The sequence below is a fragment of the Carassius gibelio genome, chromosome A15 (assembly GCF_023724105.1).
Source record: "Carassius gibelio isolate Cgi1373 ecotype wild population from Czech Republic chromosome A15, carGib1.2-hapl.c, whole genome shotgun sequence".
In the NCBI taxonomy this organism is placed as follows: Eukaryota; Metazoa; Chordata; class Actinopteri; order Cypriniformes; family Cyprinidae; genus Carassius; species Carassius gibelio.
Genome location: NC_068385.1, coordinates 24507016 through 24518006, shown reverse-complemented (window position 1 = coordinate 24518006; position 10991 = coordinate 24507016).

Sequence of the window (10991 nt, the reverse complement as noted above, 5' to 3'; positions counted from 1 at the left end):
ACAAAGAATGGGGATTGGAGTTTTCAGGCTTGAAAAAGGGTGTAAAAGCACAGTGAAAAGAACATAATAGTGGTCCATACAACTTATGAAGACCTTTTTTTCTTCTGTCCTCATATGATAGTTTGGCTTTTAGTTTGTATTTATCTGTCACAATTTACACATCCATGTTGTCGTGCACCATATGACTTACTTTCTTCTGAACTAAACCTACTGTATAGCCACCCTTTTTCCATGCAATTAAAACGGAGAACTGAAGCTTTTAAGCTTGAAAGAAGATGCAAAAGCACCATAAGAGCATAATAAATGTGATCCATACAAATTCTAAAGTGTTATAATCCATGTCTTCTGTATTTACATGATAGTTTGGCTTTTTTTTTTTACATTTCCTATCATGATTTACACTTACATAAGGGTAAAATACCCTTATTTTTACCAACCATATGACTTTCTTTCTCCTGCAAAACATAAAAGATGAAAATCTGAATAATGTACTAGCTCTTCTTTTCCATGACCAAAGATTTGAGGGTTCATGCTTGGAATAGAACCAAAAGCACCATGAAAGTATAAGAGTTGTCTTTACAATTATGTGTGTGTGGATTATTATTATTATTATTTGAAAAAAAAAAAAAAAAAAAATATATATATATATATATATATATATATATATATATATATATATATATATATATATATATATATATATATATATATATATATATATATTATGACCTTAACAAATAATTTTCAACTTTTTCATTTTCTGAAGAACCCTTTACTGTTGTTGGTTCAAAAACATGGATATTGATCATTTATTGTTGACGGTAAAGTATTGTGAATAACAATTCAAATACTTATTTAAGAGTGTAATATATGTTCACAACCTGAAGGTTTATATATTTTTTTTTTTTTACGCCTAATTCATTTTTTACAGTAATGTTGTACCATATGCAATAGAACAAGAACTACACTGAGAGGTTTTCTGGCCTGTCAGGTTTTTCCTGCATGATCATCAAGGTCAAGGTCAAGGTCAGAATGCTCTACATTTATGACAGATTATTCTTAGACTTCGTTAGTAGCTTGGAATTCTTGTCATTGCAAATCCTTGCAGGTATCTGCCAGAGACAGAGAGAGGCTTCACTTCCATTGACTGGAATCAAGGTATTTTGTTCACTTCGTAGTCACAGTTCAACAATGGGGAAGATAAGAAGAATCCAACCAATTCAGTACTTCAATACAAAGAAAGACGTTTTAGTCATTCATTAGAAACATTCATTAGCTGATAATTAGATTCCAAGGTTTATTAGATTTTTGCCGTCCGTCCTTTAAACTTTACATACAGTTCATTTGCTGGCTCTGAATGATTTGGGTTTTATAAACCATCATTTTAGTTCTTATAAAGAATAAATATTTGAGAAAAATAAATGAAATTCTACTGCTAATTATGATACAATCAATTCGTCTGTCAACAGCAGATGTGACAAGGCTACAAGTCAAAACAAAATCTATGAAAAATCTGAGTGTGGGCGCGGGCTCTAATTGTCTAATTCATAAATAATAAGCCATTTTATCATGCTTAAAAATACATACTGAGTGCCTGATACAATCTTTGTCATGGAATACAATTGTTGGTTTACACTGATTTCACAGTTCTAACATTCAGGATTTCTTTAGCCTAATTAATCTTCAAGATCTGAGGTAAATAATATTCAATCACACATTTGACCTGCTAACATTAAATAAAGCACATAATCAGTACCTGAGATCATCATTATAGTTATGTTGTTGTTCCAGCCGGCTGGTTAGGACACAGTGTAAGAGTCAAATGATTGGCAATTGTGCTGTATCTTTTGTAATTCACTGAAAAGAACTGACTCATTAAAGTCATCCACGCAGATATTTCTCTACACAGTTTGTGTAGTTTTTGATTCATACTGAAAATAATCTGTTCAACCTTTTTGCAACTGAATGGTTTCGCTGTCTGCTTCATAATGTATAAGCGAAAACAGTTTGTTGGTTTATTTCCAATGTGAAATGACAATAGAGGATGAACTTTTGCATTGGAGGAAGTGTTTTTTTTTTATATATATATATATATATATATATATATATATATATATACATATATATATATATATATATATATATATATATATATATATATATATATATATATATATATATATATATATATATATAGATTATGGATTTCATGTGATTTCATGTGATGTCAAATGACACTTGGTTTGATATTTTATTTCTAATGCAAAGGCATTTATACAAATGTACAGCTACATTTTGGTGCTATATGCTCACTTTGAAAAAATCAGTGCATTGCAAGGTTTTGTCTGAGATCTTCTTCCAAACAGTCTGGGGTTTTGTTGTTTCTGTTAGGTTTTGCAGGGGTGTTTTTGAAGGTGATTGTTGAAGGCGAGTTTGGCCTGTGTGACGTATATTGGTGGGAAGCATTTTTTTGGTGTGAGGGTTCCTCTGCAGAAAACAGTCCAGATTGTAACACGACTAATCACCAAACAAAACAGGTTGCATCATTTCCCATTTAATGCTGTCAGTTTAGCAACAGCAGTGTGTGGAGTGAATAATACCCCAGAATGTGTCCACAGGGCACTGAGAGTGTGATTTAAAATCAAATATTCCACAAAGAAATAACAACAGGACAAAGGAAAATGTATTACTGCTGCACACCTAATGAGCATTACAGTCCTTGGTAGTGCAACTGAAGCAAACAAACAACTGTGGATGGTAAGGCACTCTCAAAAGATCTTTGGGGTAAAGCTGTGGACAGGCACAAGTAAAGAGATGGATACATCTCACAGTTCTCTCAAGCCTCTTCGCTCTGCCAGCGTCTCACAGCGCTCATTTTCATAGAAAAAAAGTTGGATGATTCTTTTCTATACACACTGTGTTTGTGTGTGTGTGTCTGTGTACATATACACCCACTGACACATCTTACCCCACATTGATAATAACATGGCTTTTAAATAACAACAACAACAACAACAATAATAATAATAATAATAAAAATAATTAAAAAAACAATAATAATAATTTTAAACAAATGTTTTTCCTTGAACTTTAAATATAATTCAACTGAAAATAAACGTAATTACACATTTTTAAAGATAAATGAGCTAAATAAATTGAATTGAACGACAGGGAAGCTGAATGCAGCACAATAATTGATCTCAATGATTTCATAATTTTTGTCTTTTATCTTGTTTTAATCATTTTATCTTGATGATTTTGTTTTCGTAATCACTGGAAGGCAAAATTGAACTGAAAATAAAATGAGATTTAATCACTTATCACTAAAAGCCCAGGGTTATTATAGTTAACTAAAAACATAAAAGCAGTTAACTAAAAAAATAAACAAAATAGTTGTTTTATTCCAAACAGACACTTGTATTTTGTTTAACTTGTGCTAAAATAACACAACTTAAAACTGACCAGAAATGTATAAAACACAATAGACATATTTAAATATTATATATATATATAATAATAATAATAAAAACATATCTTTGAAGACAACTCAATAAATAGTTTGAAACAAAGGAACTGTCTAAAGCAAACACTCATCAGCTGAGACCTTTATTCACACAGCAAATGATTAGACATTAGGTCTTGTCACCAGCGTCTTATCTTAATGTCTAACTTACTCTATAATAGCATTACAACTAAATATTGATAAAGAGAAATGCAAATGCAGAAATTAACATTTTGGAACTATTGCGGAGAATGACGCACACATTTTCATTTAAATGAAGTGCAAAGAGATCACGGGAAGTTTTTGAAATGAAAAGGGAATGATATCAAGCAACAACAACAGCTGCAGTGGAGATCTGAGCTGTCACTGGTCCAAATGCACATATTCCGCTATGCTAATGAATCATCCATTGTCATTGGATTAAAATGAACATGAATGCATGGACTGAGCCAAGGAATGGGGTGGAAGGCCGTGGTCTTGTCATTTGTCTTGTCCTGTTTTCGAAATGTTTTCTGGTTGCTAAGAGGATAGGAGCTGAGAGAGAAGGGGTAAAATCAATCTTGGGTAATTAAATCCGAAAAACGGTCCATTTTCCATCCAGTGGTCTGTGAGAACGCCAGCTGCCATGGGCCATCGTTAATGTACACCGGCAAACGCAAAGCAATCAGCGCGAAGTATCTGCGGCGGCAGTAGCTCCTTCCACATCCCGCTTCCCGGACTCAGTGGGGACGACAGACTGACTGTCGGGCAATCTGGAAGATTCTGTCTCAGATAATGCAGGTGTGGAGAACTGAACGCAGACAGACAGGCAATTAGTAGAGCTTCTGTTTCGAATTCTGCGGAAGCCCACTGGGTTCAGGACGGGTCCCCAGCTCTATCATGCATTTTGTTCGCATGTCAGGAGAAGCTACGTCAAATCTGTACAAAATTATTAGAACTTGAATTAGAATACACTTGAAGAAATTAATTTACACTAGTTCACCTTAAAATTAATAGTGCTAAAAATGTACTTAAAATGTACTTACCTTCCAAGACATACGTAGATGTTTTTCTTTTCTTCTTTGGAATTGAACAAATTTAGCATTCCATCTCTTGCGCAAATGGATCTTCTGCAGCGAATGGGTGCCGTCAGAATGAGAGTCTAAAAAGCTGATAAAAAACCATAACAATAATCCATTTGAAAACTCCATTTTCAAAACCTGCAGTTTTGCTGAAAAACTGAAAACAGCTGCTTCCAAAAATATGACTCCTCTATCCATAATATAGCTTTCTCCAGACGTCAACATCACCTTGATTAGATAAAATAGATACATTGCATTTTAAAACATAAAAAAAAAAAAATTACATTTTAGTTTTTGATTGGCTCTAATGCACAGTGTGGAGGGAATTCACTAATAATGAAATACAGCCATTACAGATTCACTAAAGGAATTATGCAAATCAAGTAGCCACACAAACACACCCACAAAATTTGAACTGAATTCGATTTGGACGACGTGGTTCACTATTTGTGGTGGATGCGGAACATTTTCTATATCTGGCATATATTATTTTTGACATATTTTATGGTCATCGCCTTTCAGTTGGATAAAATAGTGCAGTATTAAAGTGACGATGCAGCAGAAATAGCTACAGAACTTTTCTTGTGTGTTGTTATTATCTACAATGAAAAAAAAAAAAAAACAATGTAGAGATTGGACTTGATTCTATATATGAGATTGCAGATGACTGTAAGAAAGAGGTGGCGTTTAAAGGAACGGTCACACTGAGAAGTACAACTGTAATGATAGGTATATAAGCATCCGAATTAACGCACAAGAGTGCTCTGTTTATTATAAGTGCCTACTGCAATTTTGTCGTCTGCCGCTTTAAATGTTTGCACTCTTTAATCTGATTCTGATTGGCTGTCAATGGTTTTATCTGGAAATACGTTCTGAAAGGGATTCCAACTTTATGTTTCTGTTGTTATAGTTATAAGTTGTCATATAGGTGTGGACTTCATGATTATGAAGACTTAATTCTTATTTTATCGTCTTCGGTGCAAACGGTCATAAAGTGGACAAAATGACTGGAGAAGTCTGGCATTTTGATTAATTGATTGATTAAATAAAATGTATTTATAAATAGGGAGAATTTTCATTTAACTGCAACAGACAAAAAGAGCAAAATAAAAAAAAGTATATATATATATATATATATATATATATATATATATATATATACACCGTACAGACCAAAAGTTTGGACACACCTTCTCATTCAAAGAGTTTTCTTTATTTTCATGACTATGAAAATTGTAGATTCACACTGAAGGCATCAAAACTATGAATTAACACGTGGAATTATATATGGAATTATATACATTACAAAAAAGTGTGAAACAACTGAAAATATGTCATATTGTAGGTTCTTCAAAGTAGCCACCTTTTGCTTTGATTACTGCTTTGCACACTCTTGGCATTCTCTTGATGAGCTTCAAGAAGTAGTCACCTGAAATGGTCTTCCAACAGTCTTGAAGGAGTTCCATAGTTTTGCATTTAAAATGACAATGACTTAATTTATATACAGTGCAGAACAACTTCAATGGATTTAGTGTCAGTGGTTAGTGAAGAAGATGGAGGTTTTGCATTGAAACACTGCACAATTGTTTAGTGAACTCACCCCTGAGAATCACTCAGGAAAGTGTTGCAATGTCACAACATCGAGTCTCATCGACTTGTGCGGACGTTAATTAATCTCAAAGGTAATATGACTGAAAGCCTCATTTAAAAGCATCCTGTGTTTACCTCTATTCAGCAGTAAAATGCCTGTCAAAACATCCAGTGTAATGTATCTGTCTCGAATCATCATTACTATCCCAACAACTACTGGAGAAAGACGGGAATAATCACTTGTATTCTGTATGTGGTGTTTTAATCATTTATTTGGTGTTTATCTCTTACTTAATGTTTCTTTGAATACTGATGAGACATTAAACAAGTATCATCAAGATGCACTTTGATAAAAACAATCAAAGAAAACAAAAAAAACAAAAAAAAAACTAAACATAATTATGCGCATTTATGAGGAATATTTGCCTCGTTTAGTGTTCGAAAGGGTTTTTAGGGCTGCTCAAGATGCTCTTAGACCTTAGAAAGTTTCCTCTTGATTGGTCTGTTCGCTTCTTTGTTTTATTGAAGAGTGCAAAAACAATGGCCGATAATGGATGGAAGCTGTTAGTTCTGAGAATTTTGTGTTAACTGCAGTGCAAAGGGTTAATTTAATTTCCCCAAAAGATTGTGATCAAGCAAACATGCGTTGTAGTGACAGTGGTTCCAATGTAACAGTCAAAGCTCTTTATACGCACTCTCCGAGCTTTCCAGCAGAATACATACGCTCCATATAAGAAAAATATGTTTTTTCAAAAAACCAATTTGCAGTCGCTTGACTCTCGGGGTTACAATGACATGTGCACTGCGGGCATATTTGCTAGAGCGTTTCATGGATTCAATTAGCTCATCGGTGAGGCACAAGAACCGTTTCTCTCCAGGCAACCATTTTGATTGAATATTTATAGATTTGCAATGTAATGAGATCTGTAGAATGCTGACATACGTTTCCTCTGAATGCAACATGAAACTTAGTATGAGACACAGCCATGGTAACTGTTCATTAAAATGAGGCCAAACCCATCTCTCTCCCTGGTTTAACTCTGAGAGAGCTTGTTCAAATGGGTACAATGTAAAGTGCTTTTTAAGGTAACCTAGAAACTGCTTTGCATGATAATATTGAAATTAAATAAAAAATGCATACACAGTCTGCGACTCGTCTGCAACGTGATGTATTTGGTGATGTTCCAGGTCCCTTCAGTCTGACCATAGGCTCGTACTGTTGTTTAACAACATACAACTTGTTCATCTGACAAGCTATTTTTCCAGAAGACTTTCAACAGACGAAAACTCCATACATTTTGCTAATTAAATGTGATATGGAATCTTTACAACACATGCTGTATAGATTGTAAGTCTATTTTGGACACGCTGTAAAACACTGAATAATGAAATTGTTCACCCAAAGATTTTCTGAAAATGTACTCACCCTCGAGCCATCCAATATGTACTGTACAAGAGTTTGTTTCTTCAGCTTCCTCTGCAGGGAATGGGTGCCATCAGAATGTATGTCCAATCCCATAATCCATTTACATTTATTGATCTGGCAGACACTTTTATTCAAAGCGACGTACAGTTGAGGAACACAACAAGCAATTTATCATAACATGGCAATAAACACGAGAAGTGCCTGTTATACAAGGTTTCAATCATTGTTCAAAATAGAAAAAAAACTAGGACAGGGGGATAATAAGAGAACAGAAAAAGTGTAGGCATACATTTATTATTATCATTATTATGAGGAGGAGGAGGAAGTTATCCACGAGTAATCCAAAAGTATCTATGAGTAATGCAGATGATCCCAGTTCATCAGTGTCTTCTGAAGTGAAAAGCTGATTGTTTGTAAAAACAAATACATCATAAAGACATACACTGCAGTCATCTCTTTAATTTTAAACCAAAAGATGAGTCCTCTACCCATGCTGTAATATAGCTTTTCACTTCACAAGACATTCATTGATGGACTGGAGTTGTGTGGATTACTTGTGAATTATTGGGATTTTGTTTTTTAGTTGTTGTTTTTTCTTTTTATCAGCTGTTTGGAATCTCATCGGCGGCGCCCATTGACTGCACAGGATCCATCAAGAGACAAGGCAAGGAGTACAACAAGCAATTCGTCATAAGATGGCAATAAACCAGATATCTTGGTAACGAGAGGACACCGGGCTGCTGGATCCTGATACGGCGAAGTCTTCTGTAACAAGGAGTCAGAGACGGTCGGATCCATATGCAGTGGTTTATTAAAGAGAATGGTCAAAACAGGCAGAGATGAGAAAACAGCGTCAGGTATGTCAGGGGATATCCAAAATCAGCACCAGTGACAAGCAGAGGTCGGGGCAGGCGGCAGAGAATCACAGTCGGTATAAACAATCCAAAGTCAAACATGGAAGGAAAAAACACTGGGAAACCGCTCGGAAATGCCAGACAGAACTAAACAAGACTGCACTATTAGAGAGTCCAAACACAGTTTATTTAGGGGAGTTGTAATGGGGAACACCTGATTATTAGCCCTAAGCACAGGATTATGGGAAATGGAGTTGGGAATGGAAATAGAAGATGCCAGAGTCCTGAGTGGAGTGCCCTCTATAGGAGTTCATGGGCACTCCAGCTGATGACACAAGTGGTTAATCATTATTATATATTAATTATATTACTTATAGCTTAAGGTAATTCTTCGCCCCAGAATCTGCCCCATCTAATTTATGTCTGATAACTGCTTTTTGGTGAGCTAATTCAGCAGAATTGAAGTCACTGACACAAATCAGATCCCCACTTCTGACTAACATATTTACGCATAAAACCGTATATTCAAATGGGCTCGATTTTATTCACGGATGAGAGTTTGCCAAAATAATGGCTTAATGTGATTAAAGTAATCCAATAAACGGCACGCGATGTCACTGAAAAGGTGAAATAAAATACTTTAGAGTAAGAAGTTATTGTTTTTATTTATTTATTTATTGTATTTTTTTTGTATTCAAGATTACAAAGTCAAAGATGTCTGTACATTTTTTATTTAAATGGATGTCAATGTCAAAAGCATTAAAGTGAATGGCAAAATGAGAGTCTGAGGACCCTTCTAATCTATATTCCCATGTCGATAGATTTGCACTACACTTTCTTTTTTTTTTTCACAAATACAAAAGACCTTGCTAACCTGAGCATATTTTACAAGAAAAGCTGTGTTGAAAGTAGACTGGTTTTCAAAGGGTGATAAAGTAACAGTGCAGACAGACTCTATAACTTCTTTATATGCATGTATATGTCTCATAGAAATGAAAGCCTTTACCTGCTTTTGTCTTAAAATGCCCCTCTGCTATCAAAAGGTTATGCTCTATTAACTTTAATATTTTGTAAAGCCCTTGAGCGAAATTCCTTTGCTATGGCCCAATGAAATGATGAAGGATATAACCATTTGCCATCAACCTTAAATCTTTCTTGTGCTATATATCCTTCTTTTATAGCTTGAGTTTAACTTGCTCAGAACTTGAGCCGATTGGCCTCAAGTTTCTACCACGGCCAGACATCGGACAGGCAAGTCAGGTCTCTGTGTTAAATTGGAAGAATTTTGGCAAACGGCATGTGAAATCAGGTGTAAAATCCTTTTGATGGGTTTGGAGAGAGAGCTCGGACTACAAGCATGGTTTTAACCCTGTGTTTTCAGTCATGGATGGACACCAGCCCAATTCGGCACACCGATCCTAGAACATGTGGAAGGAAGACTAATATCCAGCTGCTTGGAAGGCTGTCTGGCTCCGTTGTGCTTGAATCTCCATTCTCGCTTTCCTTCTGTAGCTGTGCCAACAGAACACAATCTTTTTTCATCTTATTCAGTTGCAGAGTGATCTATTTTTATTAGTAGATGTTACTATGTAAAGTGTTCTGGCTCTGGCATATGTGCATTTATTATAAATAAGAGTAATAAATAATAAATAATACTTTGCAGTATAATGGATATATATATATATATATATATATATATATATATACCCTGAAATAATCTTTTAATGAATGGGAAATAATTAAAAGGTACATAAAGGTGATAAAAACTACATTCATTCGTATGGTATTTTTTCTTCTTCTGCTGTTTATGCTAAACATTTAATGCAACTTCTCTAAAGAACTGATATTTCAGATATGAGAAATACAGTGATAATGTGAGAATGACACTGTCTTGTTGCTGATAGAATGCCTGGAGAGCCAATTAAAGATGATAACAACTAGGATAAACAATATAATTTTTTCCTATTGAGATCTCAAAATTATTCCAAAACAAAACAACAACAGCAATAAATAAATAAATAAATAAATAAAATTCCTTGTAGTCCACACTGACATGCAAAAGTGGTTCTCAGATGGATGTTTGTGTTATTTTTTCAAATTGATTCTAATGTAATCGGTCAATATTTTATATTCAAAAAAAAATTATAATAATATTAGTCCTCTCATATATTTTGTCATGTCCAAATGAACTTACAGATATATTATAGCTCAAAAATACTGATGAGACAAATTTCAGCCAGATGTAACACACATAAGCAATTTAGACCAGTGTTGATAATATAATATAATATAATATAATATAATATAATATAATATAATATAATATAATATAATATAATATGATGGTTATTTTTATCATCACTGATGAAATTTTTTGAAAGCTTGCTTTTTTAAAAATATTTTAAGCACCAAATCAGCATATCAGAATGATTTCTGAAGGATCATGTGACACTGAAGAGTTGAGTAATGGTGCTGAAAATTCAGCTTTGATCACAGGAATAAATTACTTTTATAAAATATATTCAGACAGAATAAAAGTTATTTTAAGATGCAATCAT